Below are 19,783 nucleotides of genomic sequence, written 5' to 3'. Positions count from 1 at the left end.
CTAAACCGAAGATTTGGGAGGGCACCTGGGTGGCTCCATCGTTGAGCGTCTGCCTTCGGCTCAGGTCATGGTCCCGGGGTCCTGGGATCAAGCCCCATATCGGGCTCCCTGCTCCACGGGAAGCCTGCTTCTCCCTCTCCCACTCCCCCTGCTTGTGTCCCCTCTCTTGTTGTGTCGCTCTCTGTCAAATAAATAAATAAAAAATCTAAAAAAATAAAAAAATAAAAAAACAAACCCAAGATTTGGACTAGTGCTGTCAGCCAGATGGGCTGCTTGGGTAGGGCTAAACAGAGGACACAAGTGTTTAGGGTTGACCAGATGTCCACTGGGTGAGGCATGTCTGTGAGATACTTTGAGCAGAATTCACTAGATATTAAGGTATCAGAAACCCTGGTAGTATCAGCCACAGAGCTGGTTCAAGAAGGCTGAAGCCAGAAAAGGGGCTGAGACCCATCTGTCCACATCCTTCTGTTTTCTCCCCTTCCACTTGAGGGTCCTTGGGCTCCCAGCCATCACTCCCTCCCATATCCCAGAGCAGTGCTCTATGCAGGTCTCTAGGGGAAATTCTAGCAAGTTACCTTCTGTGTCTGGGACTTTATCCTGGTTCCACCACTCGCTCCTTGGATAACTGAATTTACTTCTTTTGACCTCAGTTTCCTTTCTGCAAAATGGGGTCTTAAATCCTACAAGCCGCGGTATTTGGAGGATTAACTGAAATGGCCCCTCTGAAGCCTTTGGTGTATGCCAAGGAAATAAATGGGCCAGAGGTCACTTTTTTTGTGTCTTTCTGCCTCTCCTCCTCCTCCCATGCTCTATTTCAAGGGAAAAGACTTTGTCCTGTTCACATCTGAGACACTCTTCCAGCCCCATGCCTGGCCTGGAGCCTAACATACAACAGGTATCCATAAGTGTTTTCTAAATTGATCAATAAGGGAGGATGACTTGGGGGGATGGGCAGTACCCTCGACGCTTGGACAGGGAGTAAGGGCAGTACCAAATGCACCTCTCCCTAATGTCACACAGACCTTAGCTTTTGAGCCCTACAGCCCCAGGTTCAAATCCTGACTCAGCTCTTACTCGCTCTAAGATCTAGGGCACATAATGTCATGTCTCCAAGCCTCAGTGGAATAGGGGCAGGCCTGACACACAGTAGGTACTCAGGAAATGGGACCCAACCTATCTTCTTCCCTTCCTCCCTCCCTCCCTTCCTTTCTTCCATGTGAGAGATGTCTCCAAGGAAACAGGAGGAATTATTTTAAGAAAAGAGCTGAGGGCTTGGGTGGGAGCAGATGGTGGCTCGGGCATCTGGGAGGCAGAGGCAGGCGGCTCTGGCCCTTCACGGAGACAGTGGAACCCGAGCACCTCCCCTGGAAAGGACCAGGGCGGGGCCTAGAGGCAAATCCATATTGAGGAGCAAAGAAAAAGCACTTCGGGTATTACAGAGTGAGAACAGAGGACTGGACCTGACTGTGCTCTTAACTCACTTCATGACCCTAGAAAAGTTCCTACTCTCCAGTCTGTTGGCCTGTGGGTGAGTAGGAGGCCCTACCGCAAGGGGCAGAGCAGGAAAACAGTAGGAGTAGGGGGAGGGGACTGAGTTCCAGGTTTAGGATAGTGTGAGTGAAGGTACCAGGGTGCCTCTAATCCTGGCAGAAATTCATCTATTCATTCATTCATTCTGTTCATATCCCCTGAGCATCTTCCACTGCCAGGCAATGAGCATACCTTGTTTCAAGTCCTCCTCAAAACATCCCTGTTGTGGATCTTTTTGCCCCATTATACAGCTGAGAGAACAGAAGCTGTGGGAGGCAAAATGAGTTGTCCTGGTTCACAAAGGAAGTCAAAGGTTCTTTCCTAGTCTTGTCTTCATTTTCCATAGCTATCCATCACCTTCAACTGGAAATCTTGGCTCCTGAGAGGACTTTAAAGTCATGATGATCCAGCCCCAACTGACCGTTCTGGCTTCACCTTTGAACTCTTGAGGCTTTAGCACAGAGTGGTTTGTGCGGGCCTGGTCTGGCCTTCAGACCTTGGTGCCCTGTCCTCTCACGCTGGGATGTCCACCCTGTCCTCCTCTTGCTCATCAGGCTCAGGTATTACCTCTCCCCAGAAGCCTTCCCATATGTCCTTGACACTCAGTCAGGACCCCTCTGGGAATGATGGGACAGCAAGCCTCTCCCTGCAGCTCTGCATCCTAAGTGCCCAGCACGGGGCTTGGTGCAAGTGGGTATCAGTGAACACTGAATGAATGAACAAGTAAATGAATGAGATAAGGAACACCCTGGGGTTTCCACTACCAGCTTCACTCATTTTATTCTCCAAACATTTCCCAGGCACCTCCTCCATGCCAGGCCTGATGCCAGCCCCAGGGATGACAATAACTCAGGCTTTCAACTCACTGTGTGGTTTACGGAAGGCTTCCATCATAGAAGTCGCAACCACTTTGCAAAGTAGATGTTCATTCTTGTGTCCATTTTCCAGATATGGAAACTGAGGCCCAGTGAGGTTGGGTGACTTGTCCAGTCACAGCCAGTATATGACAGAGCCAAGATTTGAACCCAGGCCTGCTCACTCTGGAGCCCACACTCCTTCCACGCTGTGAAAGCAAAGCAAAACAAAGCAAAGGAATACATGGACACTCAAAAAATTTGGAAAACACAGGAAAGAAGGAAGAGGGGAAGTCCTACATGGCTCCCCCTCCCCCAACCTTGGGATATCTCATTAACGGTCTGGGACTCTCCTACTCATTTTGGCTGAGTCTTCAGGTACAAGGAAGTGAGTGATCTGGCCAAGATCACACAGATGCAAGCGCCATAGTCAGGATTTGAACCCAGACTGTTGGACGCCAGAATTTGAGGTGAATTCAATGTGGCCCCAGGCCTCAAAGAGCTATTTATGGTCTTACAGGAGAGATGGAAACAAATAGGTGTTGGCTTACTTTAGCTTCCTCCAGAAGCGGACTCTGAGACAGTGACCTGAGCACAGGGAGTTCATTTGGGAGGGCATCCCAGTAAGGAGGAGGTAGAGCATGTGGAGAGTGAGGCAGGGCAGGAGAGAATGTCAGTAAAATTAGTGAGGGCTACCAGAACCCCATCCTGTCAGGAGCTTTCTGAGAACCAGTGGAGAGGACACCTCAGCACAGTCTCCCTGAAGGAGGCTGGGCGTTTACCCCTTGGTTCCCAACCCCCATGCTTGAAGGCTCCTGGGGGCATCAGCTCCCCCGCATTTCCAGGTTGTCCTGTGCTTGGGCAGACCAAGCTCTTGTGACTTCAGAAAACGCTGTCAGGCAGAAAAATGGGGAGACCAGTGTCTGGGAGCTGTCCACCACGGCTGCAGCCAGAGTCCCAGGAAAGACATCAACAGCAGCTTCTGTGAGCTGTTTGAGACATCGTGTGTCTCGGTCATCATAGAGCATTTGAGGAGTCTAGAGCTAACAATACTGTATTGTATACTTGCAATTGGCAAAGAGACTACAAGAAAAAAAGGTAACTGTGGGGTGATGGATATGTTAATAAACTTGATTGTGGTGATCATTCCACAATGTATACATATATCAAAACATCAGGTTGTACACCTTAAATATATGCGATTTTTATTTGTCAATTATACCTCAATAAAGCTGACGGAAAAAGAAATAAATAAATGCTTGGTAATACTAAAAGGAATTAAATTAGGTGTTTGGAAGTGACAAACTGGGAGTGGGGTGCAGGAGTCAGGGAAGGTTTCCCCAGAGTAAGCGACACTGAGTTGAATTTTGAAAGGTGAGTATGCTCTGGGGGCAGAGGAATTCCAGGTAGAAGGACCTGCCCAGGGGGAGACAAGAAACAGCTCGTCCTCGTCCTCGGGAGAGACTGCAGAGCCTGCACCTGAGTCCTGGGATTTGACCACAACTGAATTAGGAAAGAGTGCGAAGACCAAACGGTGAAGTGTTGTGAAGACCAGGCTAAAGGGTTCACACTTTCTCCCCAAGGGAGCCAATGCAGGGTTCTGAGCAAAGGGGTGACACAGATCCTTGTTATAGAAAGATCTCTGTGTGGTTGGTGTGGAGGGTGGTTTGGGAGGGGGTAGACTGGAGGAGGAGCCATGGGAGGAGGCTGGTGTAGTGGTTGGCAGGAGATGCAGAGGCTGAGCTGGGCAGGACAGAGCACCGGGGAGGACGCATTAGACCCAAAGGCTGTTTAGAAGGAAGTTCGGGATGTAGGGTGGGTTGAGGAGGAGGCCAACACTTGGCTGTGGGGGCTCTTGGAAGCTCGCCCCTCTCCCTTTCCCCAAGGGGCCTGCCCAGCCTGTCCAGAGCCTGACTAACCTGGAGAACAGCGCCGGGGCCAGGCATCCCCACATCTGGTCCTGATGGATCTGGACATTATCTCCTTTGGTCATAAGCCAAGTCTCATCATTAGCTCGATGTGGTCACTATCTGGATCTAGTCGTTACCAGAGCTGGTCCTTACCCAGGGCTCGAGTTGCCTGCTGCCAAATGGACTCTACTTGGTTTGAGTCATTCTGTTCTCTTCCAGGGTCCTTCCTGAAGCCCCAGCTCTCTGCCTGAGGGCATTAATATTCTGAATTTTGAATTCTATTTCCCCAGTTTGTTTTAGTTTTATTACATGTACAAATGCTTAAACGAGGCATTTTTACTTACTTATAAATTTTATTTTAAAATAAAAATAGTACATAATCTTTTTTTTAACTAAATGCTATATTGATGAGGATTCACTTATGTTGTTGAGTATAGTTGTGATTCATTCATTTTGAGGCTGTGTATGACTATACCACAATTCATTTATTTATTTGTTCATTCTCTCGTCAACTGATGATTGGATTGTTGTCAGGATTTCTGCTGCTATGGATATTCTTGTGCATCTCTCCTAATGCTCTGCCAAATGTGGTCTGAGGATCAGCAGCCTGGAAACATGTTAGAAATGCAGAATCTCAGGCTCTGCCCAAGATTCACTGAAGGAGAATCTGCCTTTTTACAAGATCCCTGGATGATTTCCATGCACATTAAAGTTTGAGAAGCACTGGCTGAGCATGCATGTGCATGGGTGTCTCTGGGTGCCCATGTCCAGGAGTGGATTTGCTGGGTCACAGTGGTATATTGGCACACCCCCACCTCCCCTCAGCCGATAGAAAAGCTACATTGATCTACATCTTCACTGACACTTAGTATTGTCAGACTGTCTTGTTTTTGCCAGTCGAATGGGTATGAAGTAGCATCTCATCGTAGTCTTGATTTACATTTCCCTGATTACTAATGAGATCAGGCACCTCCTCGTGTGTTTACGGGCCATATGTTCCCCTTCTGTGAGACACCCTGTTGGTGTCTTTTGCTAGTTTTTCTTTTGGACTCACTCAACTGAGCCCCTGCTTTTATACTTGCTGTTCTCTCAGCCTGAACTAACTTCTCCCTTCACGGCCTAGTGTCAGTTCTTCCAGGAAGCCCTCCCTGACTGCTGCATGGGCTGTGAGATTCTTCAGCCTCATAGGCAGGAAAACTTGGTGCCCTGGTCCCTTCATTTTATCTCCTTGAGTCTCTTCCTCATTGAAGGGACTGCAAACCAGAATGGCGTGGCCCCTACAGAGTTAGTTCTTTTTTCAATTTAGTTGCCATGATTTAAATTCAGGAGATTTTGCATTAAAAAAAAATATGAGCTGCTGATTTCTCTTAAAAAAAGAGAGAGAGTTAGAGAAGACGTGGCCTTACTGGGCCTCCTTTCCCACATGGCAACAATTAGCTGGCACTGGGGTGGCCTCTACCTACCAGTCCCCATGACTTCATGCTCACACCCTGCTTACATTACCTGTCCAGGCCTTGTGGGCTTTTAATTTTGTGACCTTGCCTAAGCATACCAGTGTTTACTCTTCTAAATCTCTCCCGTCCTTCCCTGCCTCCTCATAACTCTGTTCCTGTCCCCATTCAAGCCTTTACACCTCTCTCCTAGACTGTTACACACGCCTCCCCTGACCTTCCTTCTCTAGTGTCGCCACTTCTGGTCCACTCACCATGTTACAACCCCACTCAAGAACCAGCAATGGCTCCCAGTCACTTTCCCAGGCACCACCTGACTTTCTTTAAAAAAACAGTAATACGTTATGAATGTTTCATGTTCACAAAAAAGTCTAGAGAACAGTATAACAAATACCCAGGTACCCACCACCCAGTAAATCATTTCAAGGGGCACCTGGGTGGCACAGTTGGTTAAGCGTTGAACTCTTGGTTTTGGCTCAGGGTGTGATCTCAGAGGTCTGAGCTCAAGCCCCGCCCGGGGCTCCACACTCAGCATGGAGTCTGCTTAAGTCTCTCGTCCTCTTCCTCTGCCCCTCCCCCCTGCACACGAGTGTGTGCGCTCTCTCACAAATAAAAAAAATATTTTTTTTTAAAGAAAGAAACCATTTCAAGTGTATTTGAAGTCTCCTTACGTTCCCTTCCCTCTTTCCTTCAGGGTCACTACTATTTTGAATTTGCTATTTATCCCATTCCCGTATGTGTTTTTACACTTGTATTACAAATGTATGTGTCACTAAACAATATATAGTGTTGTGTTGCATGTTTTCAAATTTTATATATCTGCCATCAAACTGTTTTCCATCTGCAACTTGCTTTTTTCATCCAACAATATATTTTTTATTTTTTAAAAAAGATTTTATCTTTTTATTTGAGAGAGAAAGCACACATGTACGAGCGGGGTGGGGGGTGGGGTAGAGGGAAAGGGCGAGAGAGAATCCCAAGTAGACTCCATGCTGAGTGTGGAGCCTGAAGCAGGGCTTGATCTCACAACCCGAGATCATGACCTGAGCCCAAGTCAAGAGTCAGAGACTCAACCAACTGAGCCACCCAAGTGCCCCTTATATTTTAAAAAATTGTTTTGAAGTATAAAATTCATACAAAGAGTACGTACCTAAATCATAAGTGTACAACTCTTACTTTTCACAAACTGAATCAACAGTGTGTTTTTGAGATTTATCTTCATAGATGTGCGTGGTTTACATTCACCTGTTTTGAAGATCGTGGCATGGAGAATTTTCTACTGTCTGAATTCATCATGATCTATCCAGTCTCCCGATGATGGACAGTCAGGGAGTGTCCAGCTTGCCACTATTACAAATGATACCACTTGAACATCCTTGTACAAGTCCCCTGAGACCCCTGTGTGAGGTATTCTCGAGGGCAAAGCCCGCTCATCTTTGACCTGACCACATGGTGCCAGGTCACTGCCTGGCTCTTGGCTCTCACTGGCTCCCAGCTGAGACAATAACGTCCTCCCAGGTGTTCCAGGCAGTTCTCCTCCCTACTAACATCCTGCCCAAACCTACAGTCACCTCTTTGCCAGCCACATACTGTCTTCCCCCCACCCCCCCAGAGCTCTAACCCCACTTCTCCTTCCAGGCCCTGCTGAAGCCACCCCTCCTCCAGGGAGCTCTCTTGGGCAGAATTCTTGTTCTCATGGTGTCATCTCCTCTGAGTGACCTCCTGTCACCACGGTTGTCAAGGCCCTCGAAAACAGAAACAAACCTATACCAGACACTGGGAATAGTGAAGGGAGGCATGGATGGACTGGTAGGGAGTGTGAGCAGCTGGGGCATACAGCTGATTGCTCTGGGCTTTGATGGATGAATAGGAATTTGTTGGGTGGAGACGGTGGGAAGGCATTGCCTGCGCAGGGAAAGGCAAAGAAGCGCTGGAACAGAGGTTTCTGGGATGGAGATGTGGGCAGGGTGGGCAGGTGGTGGATGAGACTGGAAAAATGGGCTACGCTCGGCTTCGAACACCACCCTTTAACACTCTTCTGACTCTATTTGCTTTCAACTAGCATTCTTGGGAGATGTGGGAACCAGGGAGGGTGAGCACATTGACTGGACACCTACTGATGTCAGGCCCTGTCAAGAGGCTTACATCTTTTATCTCTTAGGTTTCTCAACCCAAGTTGTGGATACTATACTAGTGTTCTCCCCATTTTACAGGTGGAGGAACTGGGGCTCAGAAGGGGCAATCTCCTATCTATGATCACAGAGCCCCAGAAGTAGGATGAGTACACAGTCCAGGTCCATCGAGGGATTGTTTTAACCCCTATGCTGCCATAAGCGAGAAGGCACCTGCAGGAAATGGGTCACCAGGACGGGGCACACGTTCCCAGGCGCAGGAGCCCCAAGTTCGAATCCCAGGAGCCTCCTGACTTCCACGGTGTGGACCTGGGCCGTTCTCGTCCAGTGTGGGCTTCAGTTTCCCTCTTCCATCTGGCCGGAGCTCGTCAACACAGGTTCCTGCTGTCCAGCTCTGTAGCCTGGGGTTCCAGGTTCCCGCGCTACCGCAGCCCACGCTGTGTGACCTTGTGCCAGTAGCCTGCACTCTCTGGGCGGCCGGCGGCGGATCTCTAAGCGCCCTTCCGCCTCGCGACCCAGCGTCGCTGGCCACGGAGACCCTCCCCCTCCCCTCCGGGTTGCGGGGGCGTGGGTGGGGGTGGGCGCTGGCAACGGCGCGCCCCCCCCCCCCCCCCCCCCCCACCCCCCAGCCCCGGGCCGGTGGCCGGATCCGCGCCTGGTTTTGGGCGCAGCCGCGCGGCCCCCTCCCCCGCGCGCATCTCCCCGCCCCCCGCCCCCTCCCCGCCGCTCTCGGGGAGCCGGGGCCGCGCGGCTCCTCCTCCCGCAGCCGCATCTGGGGCGCCGCGCCGGCCAGAGGAGAGGCATGGGGCGCCCGCGGGCCGGGGCCGGGGCCGGGGCCGGGGCCTAGGCAGCGGACCTGCAAGCGGACCCGAGCAGCGGCGGCGGCGCAGCGCAGCGGCCGAGCGGGCCGGAGGCGGCCGAGGCGCCGGGCGCAGGTGAGGGCGCGGGGGTGGTGCGCGGTGGCCCGACCCTCTTTCCGGGGTCGGTGCGCCCCGTCCCTTGGCGAGACCCCCAATCCGAGTCTCCTCCCGGACAGACCTCCCTAAACCGAGGGGCGGCACTGGCGCAGAAAAGCCCCCTCCCCCTGCCAGTTCTGTCTTCTGAGCCCCCAATCCGAGGGGGCGGCTCTGCGGCTGGCAAGCCCCCTTCTCTGGGTGCGATCCCCCAGTCTAGGTCTTCCTGGACCCCCTAAACCGGGGGAGGGCGGCATGCGTGGGGCCCGGAACCCCCTATCCAGGGTCGGACCCCCATTCCACCTCTTTATCCCGTGGACTCTCCCATGCCAAGGGGCTGCCAAAGCTAGGGAGCCCCTCCTCGGCCCCCACCCTCAATCTGCAGGGCGGCCAGGGGGTCAGGCAGACCCCTCCCCTGCCCACCAACCTTGGAGCTAAGGAGAGGGAGGGCTTTGCCAGCCGGCCGGGGCATTCCTCCATTCAGCCCAGCTGCCTCCATCCCGCCTCAGTAGCCCCGGGAGCCTGCCCATCCAGCTCCCCCCTTCCCGAGCTCTTTTCCCGGACCTGGCATCTGGGGAGGGGGCGGGGGCAACCCCACCCCCCCAGCGCTGCATGGCGCCCCCTCCCTGTTTGCTACCCGGGAGGGGCCGGGCTGACCCGGGCACCTGGGCTGGGGGGGCGCTCACATGGCCATGGGAGGCCCCCACGTGCGGCGCCCCGCGGTGAAAGGGGTTCACGTTCAGAGCCGGTGGCAGGTGGACCTGCTGGCCGGAGAGGCCAGCTGGGTCCAGATGTGCAGGGCCTGCTGGGAGGGGACATGTGCTACCTGGACATGTGATGATGGCCCCTGGTCTCTTTAGACAGAACCTACCGGCTTCGATCCCCCTCCATCCTTCCATTCCTCTATGCTTTCGTCCCTCTCCCTTCTCCCCTTCTTCCTCAGAGCTGCCTGTGTTGCAGAGGGACCAGCGGCCAGAGACTGTTGATGCTGTGGGGGGAAAACGAAATGGGGAAATGGGTTATGGGTTGGCAAAGGCCAGTTATGGCAGTCGGGGGTGAGGGGTGAGGGGATGGATGGGGTGCTCTGAGGCTGGAAGCCTCAAGCTTGGAGGGCCCTGCTAGTGGGGGGGGGCGTTCCTGCACCCCCACCTGCCTGCAAGTGGAAATGACAGAGGGGGAGGGGGCTGCAGTCCCCAGCCCCGGGAGGCTGGACTGGTCTGCCTCTACCCCCCTTGCACCTCCACTCTCAGCCTAGCTCCCTGGGGTCCTGGCTGTCTCTGCCTTTGGGCCTTCACTTGTGGGAGGGGGCTGTGTTTTCTTCCAGGCTCAAGGTGGTGGAACGAGGTTGTACAGGATCATCTCAGAGAGTGACTTGTTGGAGGAGCCCAGTTTCTGTCCCACAGAGGGAACTGTGGGCCGTCTGGTCCCAGGGTGGCCTGAGAGGCCTGAGCCAGGCTCCCAGTGGCAGCAGGGCTGGGTGGGGCCACAGCGCTGGGTGACCGATTGGTGGCTGGAGCGTTTGGAGCCACTGCCAGGCCCCGGAGCCGAGCCGAGGCGAGCCGGCTGTCGGAGACCAGTCAGCGGCAGATGCAGAGTGTGTTCCCAGCAGCTCCTGGAGCCACTGGCTGTGCACGTGGGGGCGGGCTTGTGTGCGTGTGCCTGTGCTGTGGGAGGGGTGCGCACCAGGACTCCTGGGTCTTCCTGGAGCCCAGAGACAATGGCTCAACTTCTGTGAGTGTGCCTGTGTGAGATGTCCATGGCACCCTTCCTTGGTTCTTTCATCAGAGCCTGGACTAGGCCTGTGCTGGGCGCTAGGGACACAGGATAATCTGGTGCGGTCCCCACCCTCAGGGAGCCCCTTTTCTGTCCGGGGCAGGGGGGCGGGGCGGGGGGAAGCATTCTGTCCCAGGTCCTGGGGGTGGAGTGCAAGGCCCAGACTGCAGAGAAAGTGCGGGGTAGAGCAGGCCTAATGGCTGAGTTTTGTGGGACCCAGGGCAGCATTCAGCTGGTCCCAGCCTTGAGATGGAGCCGCAGGTCTGAGGGCTGTGCCCTGGGTGCAAGGCTGCTTGGCCGCTGAGTTGGTGTTTTTGAAAGGAGGCTGAACAGCACTTGGGAACTAAGGATAGATCTTATACTTTGGAGCTTTTGTAAGACTCAGTGACGAATTGGATGTACCAGGGGTACCCACCAGCATCTCGTTATGTTCTTGTGCAGTTTATGGGTCACTGGCTTCTTAAATGCCTGTGTTTCTACAGGATGGGGAGCCTTGGAGGAATTGTACTGGGCACTCTATGGGACAGAGTCTCTGTGCTCCCATATGTCTGTGATTAATTGATAGATTCACTCATTCCAAACAGCATTAAAAAGTAGCATTATCTGACTATAGTGTATTTAAACTTTTTGACTTAAACATTTTGAAATGTGCATTAATAAAATCTTGAATGCACACCGCGGGTACTTAGTAAATGTCCACTGCTCCCAGGATGAAGCCTAGCCTCCTCCCCACGCTAGCTCCACTCCTCCCTCTTTGGCTCTGGTCTGCTTTCAGTTCCTGGATCAGGCCATGTTGCCTCCAGCCTCAGGGTCTTTGCATCTCCCCCCCCCCCCCCGCATTTGCCTACTTAATTACTACTCATCATCCAGATCTCAACTTAGGCATTACTTCCAGAAGAAAGCCTTCCCTGACACCCAGGCCAGATTGTCTCCCTGTCACTACCTTCCCAGCCCCTATGGGCTTCTGCCTTCCTTATCCTGGTCACTGTTCCTTATTATCAGATGCCTTTGCATCCAGCTGTTGTGGAGAGGAGCAGGGTCACGCCTGCCTTTTCATGCCGTCCCACTGGTGCTAAGGACAGGTCTTGGCTCATGCCTGGCCCTCAGTCCATTTCACTGGCTGAATGAATGGACGGACGAGCACTGTTTGAGCCATCCTAAGTTGAGGGCTGGGCAGTAGGACGTGGTGAAAACCTTGGCCAGGTCCAGTCGTCAACACGACTGTCCATATAGGCTCCTGCCTCCAGCTGGGCCTGCAAACTCAACAGCGTTTGACCAGGCTCTGTGGGGTTATAGGTCCATGGCCTCTAAAACTCCAGTGTGTCTGTGGGACCCCAGAGGCTCTACAGGAGAGTGAGGAGCCATGCTTGGGCAGGAGCCTGTGTCTTTGGGGGTGTCTGGGCTGGCGTTTTATTTCTGCCAGTTCATTACCCACATCATCACCTGCTCACTTTCCGTTCAGTAGGTCACCAGCTTGTCCACTAGCTTGTCCACCATTTCCTAATGCTCCATTCTGTCTTCGGGCCCCCAGGGCTTCCTGAGACCTGCTCGGTGCCCCCCAGGCGTGGAGACGGAGTCAAACCCACGGGGCCCTGCTCTGTGAACTGTAGTCATCCCGCCAGGCCCCTTTGTTGGTGGAAGCTGGTGCTTTCCAGTGCTGGGAAGGGGCATGAGTTTGGGCCCAGGGAAGTGCTTCCTGAAGGATGTGCACTAGATCTGGAGTGGATTCTGGAGGATTCAAAGGATTTGGGTAGATGGAGAATGGCGGGAAGGACTACATTAATGAGGCTGGGAGGCAGCCACAAGCTGGGCAGGCCTGGGGATGGGGGTGGCCACCGGAGGCTGGTCGTGGAGGTGGGTGGTGTGCTGGCATGGTGTGCCGGCATGGTGAATATGCTGTGTGCCCTTGGATGCAGCGTGTCCCCTCTCAGGGCTCCCCTGATAGGGTGCAAGCTTGGACCTTGTGATCTCAGAGAACTTGGACCCTCCCAGTGTGGCGTCTGTGATCCTGACAGCCCCGGAAGGGACTCTCAAGGCCCCTACCTCTTCTTTGGGCGTGTGGGGATCCAGGCTGGGGCTTGGTTCACTCTAGTGGCTTTGGAGGGCAGTGCATGTTAGCACCTGGGACCGGGGCCAGCAGGGGTCTGATGAGGCTCAGCAGTTTCTTCTAACAGTCAGTCGGCCCTGTCAGTTAAGGGAGTGCAGGGGCTGGCTCTGTTGGTAGGGTCTCCCCATCATGCAAACTCTCACTGCACCCTTTTTGGGAAAGGCAGTCCCTGATGAGAGGCTTCCTATGTGTTGGACCAAAGACAAGCCCGCCTTTGACTTCATCAGATTCTTGGGGGGGAGCCCTTTTAAGACTCATGTGACCTGACTTTTGTTGTGGCCCATGGTGGGGTGAGGGGTGTGTTCTCTCCCGACACCCCGACACCCCATCCACAGTGTCTGCTGGTGGCTGCCCCCAGCCAGGACGGAGGCCTTCAGGGCACGTACAGCGCTCGGTTTGCAGAAGACCTTGAATCTCCGCATCTTCCCACCACCCCCAGGGGTAGGACTGAAAAGGGATATTGTCTCCATTTGACAGATGAGGAAACTGGGACTCAAGGAGGTTGGGTGGCTTCCCAAGGTCACTCAGAGGGTGGCAGGAGGCGAGCCCACAGCCCGGGAGCCCTGGGGGTGCCAGCACACAGGAGCCTGTTGCTAACTGATGGCACATCATTTCCTGAGCCGAGGAGTGGGGCTCTGGATCCCTCTGTGCTGGGTTTCGCAACGCCGCCTCCTCCCCGCCAAGCTGTCTGACGTGGCCTTTTCAAAAACCCAAAATGAATGGAAGCAAATTTTGTTTGGAGAATTTTGCTACACCCTTCACCAGGGCTGGTTGCAAAACCAGGCTTGGGGATCCCTGCCGCTGTTGGTGATGATCCCGACAGTGGCAACGGTGTCAGTGGCTAACACCCACTTGCTGAACAAAGCACTGGTGACCAACTCCCAGGAGCCACACGCGGTGCCGGGCCCTCTGTTTAGTGAGCACCAGCTCTAAGCATCTTAAAATCGGCCTCTCCTTTAGTCCAATGACACCCTATCATTATCCCCATTTTACAGATGAGAAGACAGGCACAGAGAGCTGGAATCTCCCCAGGCCCCAGAGCTGGCCAAGTGGCTGTGCCAGGATTTGATTCCAAGCGGCTGAGAGTATAGAATCTGGTCCCCGCCCACATTCTGGAGATGTGTTCACCAGCAGTGATGGGGGAGGGGGATGTAGCAGTGGGCATTGGGCCACGGGAATTGAACGTGGTGGACCCGGACCCTGGCTTGTGGGAACCTGGCCGCTCCCTGGAGGCAGAGCTTGGCTGGAGCTGAGAGCAGGCTCAGGAGCAACCCTGGATGTCATTGGTCTCTCCTGGGCCCCACCAGGGACTTACTGGGTCTCATGGCTGTTAACAAGAGGAGCGCCAGGGCCCTTCCCCGTGAATTTGCTCTTCACTGACTCACAGTTCTGGGAGGTGGCCCCTCTGTCAGGCTCCAGGGGCGAGGGGAGGTGGCACAGATGCTGAGGGGGGGACCAGGGATGCAGCACGATAGAGGGAGAATGGGATGCTGGCGTCCTAGGACCCCTCGAAGGGGCAGACCCCTCACATCCAGCAGCCCCCGGGGCCTGGCATGGGGATGCAGATGCCTCGGAGAAGGGCAGCAAGGCAAACATGGCATTTGCCTTCCTTCCTCCGGCGTGAGAAGGCCTGAGCAGGTGATCCATCTCCTGGAGTTTGCTTCAGAAATGGCTAAAGCCACATTCGTTACATGAGGGGGTCATCTTTAGAAAGCACACGATGTGGGCAGGTTCTGTCTTTGATAATGCAGAAATGGGGCAGGCATCCTGGCATATAAATGGAGTATAAGACCACTTATTGAGCACCTGCTGTGTACCTTCACACTGCACTGGGCCCCACCACAGGGGCTCAGAACCACACCCTGATGAAGCATTTGTGATTGCACAGGAGGGAGTCTCTGTGCCCCCAGATACAGGGCTGGGGAGTGGAAACTAGGCCTCTGGGTTTGCATATTTTTCTTTCTGCAGTGACAGATGAGCCTGCGGTGACAGGGGTGGGTCCAGGAGGCTTTTGCTTTGCAGCTACCAGGAGATGGGGGTTTGGAATGACTGGTGAGCTGGTTTGCTGCTGTGTGTCCCCTGTGGAGTCCCAGCACCTCTCTTGGCCTCGTGGTCTCCATCTATTTGTTGAAGGGCTGGGGGTTAGGTCTCCACGGCTCACCTAGCTCGGCTCTCTGTGGCTCCAGGAGTGAACCGAGCTGAGATTCCCTCTGGAAGGTGTCAGGGAGCCCCCACTGTCCTTACCCCTGACCCTCTGCCTGGCTTCCCACCTCTCCCTGTCCCCCAGGCCCAAGCCAGAGGGAGGGAGCCTTTCCTTCCGCCCACTGCGGGCTGACTGCGCGCAGTGACGCAGCAACCAAGGGCTCTGGAGTGCAGCTTGGAAACGGGGATCCGGGTTTGCTAAAGACAGGGGAAAAAAGGCTCTTCCCACCACCCCCAGCTCCCTGCCTGCCTCCCTCCCTCCCCCGGCTGCCGCCAAGCCCTGGCACCTCCTCGGCACTGCCAGATCCACTTGTAGGGTGGGAGGCTAAGCTGTAGAGGGGCCCCAGTTCAAGTCCCAGTGTGCTTAGGCCTTGCTGTGTGGCCATGGCATGCTTGCCTGCTTTTCTGGGCAGTGTACACGGTGAGGGCTGGACTTTGGGATTCGGAGGCTGACTGGGCAGCTTGCAGTGATGGCTCTGAGGGGTCCCCTGTGACTCGGGAGGAGCTCCTGGGAGGACCAGACCCTCTGCCACCTGTGTACTCCACGTGTGCCCCCTACAGTGGAGGGAGCAAGGTGCTGTGATCCTCTTCATCTTCCATCCAAGGGAACTGAGGCCATGTAGCAGGTGGATGGTGGAGCCAGGATCGACACCAGGTCTGTGTGACTCAGGCATCCAGGCAAGAAGGCAGACCCCAGGCAGGAGGCCAGCTGGGTCACTGTGAACCTCCTCTTGCCTTCTCTGAGTCTCAGTTTCTGCACCTGTGCAGTAGGAGTGGGGTGGGGTGGGGGGCTAGGGCCACCCCAGCCCATCTCTGGACCCCCACCTGGCACTGCTGGGAACTTTCCGAGCTTCCTCACCGACCTCCAGCTCCCACCCTGGAAGCCAGGGTGTGATGACAGGCGAGGAAGTGTCAGCATCTCGCACCTCTCCTCTGGGGAACCTGCCACCTTTGGGGTGTGAGAGATTCCTGGAGGACTGGGCATATGCGAGGCCTTCCAGGGACAGCCTGGGTGGGGACAGAGGCAGGTTGGCTCTGGGCAGTCTGGGGGGCTTGGCTCTCTGCTGGGCCACCTCTGCCTGTCTGTGGCTCTGACCCTCGTGTGTCTGGTTCAGCAGGGGACTCTGGGAGAGAGTGGGCGTGGACAGGGAGGTGGGGCCACCCTCTGCCCCTGACTCCCCTGCGTGCATGTGTGTGGGGGGTGCATATGCGGAGTATGTGTGTATGTTTTATGGGCTATGTGTGTACGGGGAGTGTGTGAGAGATGTGCGTGGGAGTGTGCGTGCGTGCGTGCAAGTGACGTTGCCTCCATTGGAGCCAGGCCCTTTGTGTATCATCAGATCCTCTTGACACTGGGAGGCAGATATTACCATCCCTCTAGTCTTCCTTTGCCTCCCTCCCTTCTCAGTGTTCGTGCAGCAGACATATGTGAAGTGCCTGCTCTGTGCCCAGAGCAGGTGTTGGGCCTGTGTCAGTGAGCGCAGCCCCTGGTCCCTGCCTCTCGGGAGGCCTGCAGTCCCGACGTAACCTCCCAGGTGAATGTAAACTCACTGCTGTGACAGACGCTGCTATCATAGTGACAAGTACAAGGAGACCTAGGCTGGCGGGGCAGGGAGGACCGCCCCGAGGAGGTGACGCTCGACCTGTCACCTAAGAGCCAGAAGGAGCGAACTGGGACAGAAAGGGCTGTGCTGGGCAGCAGGGGCAGTGTGAGGCTCGAGAGCCTGGAGAGCAAGGGGCTTCGGGGAGGTGGAATCAGGGCCTGGGGGGGGTGGGTACAGGTGCGCTGTTGGCACAGGAGAAAGCTGAGGCTCAGACAGGTGAGGCAGCCTGCCCAGGTGGGGCTGGAAACTTGGCCAGAGGGTCTGTCCTGGTTGTAGTTAGCAGAACCCTGGACTCTCATCAGGACCTTTTGAGCAGCCTGCCTGAGGTCGCACAGCAAGTTAGCATGGAGCCAGGCCTCCTCCTCTTGGCACCAATCCCCTGAGGGGATGCTTCCCGCTGAAAGAAACTGAGGAGCCACAGAAGGTTCCAGAGCAGGGTCGACCCACAGTGCTCTCTGGGCCGACCACACCCCAGGCCTTCCCAGCACTGGCACAGAATGTTGGTCATCTGCCTGCCTGCTGAGGCCGAGGCCAGGGCCAGTTGACCTCTGCCGACCCAGTGTGTCACCACCCTCTGCTGACGCTGGATGGGGTAGGGGCACAGGCAGTGGGCAGTGGTGGGCAGGGGACCCCATGGCCAGCAGCCCTGCGGCTTCCAGGAACTTTTTGCCAGGCTGGATTTGATCAATGACAAGGCCATTTCTGGAAGCCAGTGGGGAGGCAGCCTTGCACCTGGGGCCCTGGGGGTGGGTCTAGGGGCTCAGCTATAGAGCAGAGGTTGGGCTCCTTCCCTGCCTAAGTCCCCTTCTCAAACATCTTTTGGTTCTAGCCTTCATGGCCTCTGGCCAAGATGACTGTCCCAGCCTCCTCCCAGGTCTCCGGCCAGTAATACCGTCTACACGCAGGGCAAGTGATTGATCCAGAAACCACACCCGGCCCCTTACACCTCGTCATGAGCCCTGAGCAGTCAGTGCTTCTGTCACCTGCCTCTGTGCGCTCCTCCAGCCCCCTCCAGCCCCCTCCAGCCCCTGGCATGCTCTCACTTACAGCTCAGCTAAACGAGTTGGAATTCACTGAACACATGATGTCATCTGGCCCTCAGCCTTCGAATTCACTGTTCCCTCTGCCCAGAATACCCTTCCCCAAAGTCCTTGCTCAGTAACTCTTATTTGTTCTTGACCACTCAGCTCAGGCCTTGCCCTTCTGGGAGACTTTCTTATCCACGTGAATCACTCCTGCCTGGATTCCACTTATATGTCTGCCTCCCCTACCCCTCCAGGCTGGCGCCAGGCTGGTACCTCTTGGCGCCCCGTGCCCCCAGCAGTGCCTAGCCTGGGGCCTGGCACACAGTGGGTGCACAGCTCATGAGTGTCAGCCGAGCACTGTTGCACCCAGTGGCCAGAGTCCAGCTCATGCCCCCTCAGGCTCCTCCCCCTACAGGGGCCGGGTCACGTGGCAGGTGCCTCAGACAAGAGCTCAGCCCATGTGTCCCACTGGGACCCCTCTGCTCCTCTCCTCTAGGACTGGGAGTAGGAGCAATGGCTGCATGAGCCCGTCTGGGGCGATGTGGGGATGCCCGGGGCTGGGCAAGCAGGAAGTTGGCTGATCGGTTGCCTCATTTTAGCTTATGGACCCACCAGGGCTTTTTGCCAACCTGGGAGAAGCCCAACTCTTTGAAAGGAATACATTCCTTATTCTTTATGCCCCTGAAATTTGGGGGGTGCATTGTCAACGCAGCCTAGTCCACACTGTTATAAAGCTCTGCTATGTGCCAGACATTATTCTAGGCAATGGGGATAACAATATTCCACTGCAGAGGCTACCTTTGCTCTGTGGTGGCACATAGTAGGCTCTGCGGGTTAGCCGAGCTGTCTCGGATCTGTTCTCCTGTCTGTAAAGAGTCATAAGGACCAGCCGCACAGGGAAGGCTGAGGTTGGGGGGAGGCATCTCTGACAGACCGGGGGCCATTAGAGGGGAGCCCCCGCATGCCTAGCCCGGGAGCAGGGTAAACTGCACCGCTGGAAGCTGCTCTTACCTCTCTTCCTCCCCATCTCAGGGTCCACCATCTGCGTCAGGTATCTATCCCCGCATAACACAGGACCCCAAAAGTTAGTGGCTTAAAACAATCGTAAACATTTATTGCCTCTCTCTTTCACACATACACACATGCAGGAGCCGCTCTGAGGGAGTCTGGTGTAGACTCCTCACCCGTGTGTTAGACAGGAGTGATGCCGACTGTTTCCCATAAGGCCTGGGCCAGACCTTGAGTTACTTGTCTCTCTAATACCCCCCAGGCACTCTGGGTGGGAGGAGTCGCTGTCCCCTACTTGTGGGGAAATAAGTCACAGAGAGGGAGAATGGTACTCCTAAGGTCCAGCAGGCACCTGGTAGAGCTAGGACTGGAGCCCAGACTGGCTGTCCTCCTAGCCTATTCTCTTAACCACTGTGTCATCCTGGCCAGGGTGAGCATGAGTGGGGTGGGGAGGGAGACTCTGGGAGGGCCTTAGCGACCATTTAAAAATGAGGTGTTAAAAAAAAAAATAAATAAATAAAATAAAAATGAGGTGTTAATAGCAGCAAGTATTTATGTCCAGCTGCTTTAATGAGCAGGTTTTTTTTTTTTCTGGTTTTGTTTTTAACTGAAAGAACAAAATTGAGCGGAAAGGGGGCAACTGCCTCAGCCCTGAGGATTCTGGGAAGGCTTTTCGGAGCCACAGGACAATCGCCCTGGAGTGGCCGCCAGCAAGCTTGTCCACCCACAGGAGGAAGTGAGCCGACTCTGAGCGTTTGGCCTGAGCTGGGTCCTGGCTCAGCTCACCAGCTGTGTGACCGTCAGCAAGTCACAGAAATCTTTTTGAGCCTCAGTTTCTCCATCTGTTCCCCACGGGATAATAGTGTCACTGCCTGTCTGGAGGCTTGGTGTCAGAGTGAAGTGAGCTCTGTGTGTTAAAGTCCCGAGGACAGGGCCCAGCACATAGTAGGTGCTCGAGAAAAAGCAGCTGGTGGTGTTGGGCTCTCTTTTGACCTTCCCTGGCCACGTGTGCACACACTGTGCCCTCTAGCATTGCCTCCCCATGCTCCCGTCCAGATCGGCTCACAGGTCAGCCTAGGCCTCCCAGTGAGACCAGCACACAGAGGGAGGGGGAAGCTGAGGTCCAGAGATGACTTGCCCTGGGGGCCTCAGGGGTAGAGATGGGACCGAATCAGAGGCCTGGACTTGGGATCGCTTGCTCGTTCTGCCATCCCACTCTGAAGGGTCGTCG

The 19,783-nt window shown here is 55.0% G+C and overlaps 1 protein-coding gene across 1 annotated transcript in view; it reads left to right on the top strand.

Moving 5' to 3' along the window:
• Positions 1-8,800: 8,800 nt before the first annotated feature.
• Positions 8,801-19,783, top strand: part of DLGAP4 (DLG associated protein 4) — a 191,752-nt gene continuing 180,769 nt past the window's right edge. The window contains exon 1 of the mRNA XM_073880471.1: positions 8,801-8,815. The gene's annotated coding sequence lies outside the window, so the exon portion shown is untranslated. The remainder of the gene's footprint in view (positions 8,816-19,783) is intronic.

Source organism: Callorhinus ursinus, unplaced genomic scaffold (assembly GCF_003265705.2).
Source record: "Callorhinus ursinus isolate GAN/ISIS: 27379988/994484 unplaced genomic scaffold, GSC_fseal_2.0 scaffold38, whole genome shotgun sequence".
Lineage (NCBI taxonomy): Eukaryota > Metazoa > Chordata > Mammalia > Carnivora > Otariidae > Callorhinus > Callorhinus ursinus.
This window is presented reverse-complemented; position numbering and strand designations above follow the sequence as displayed.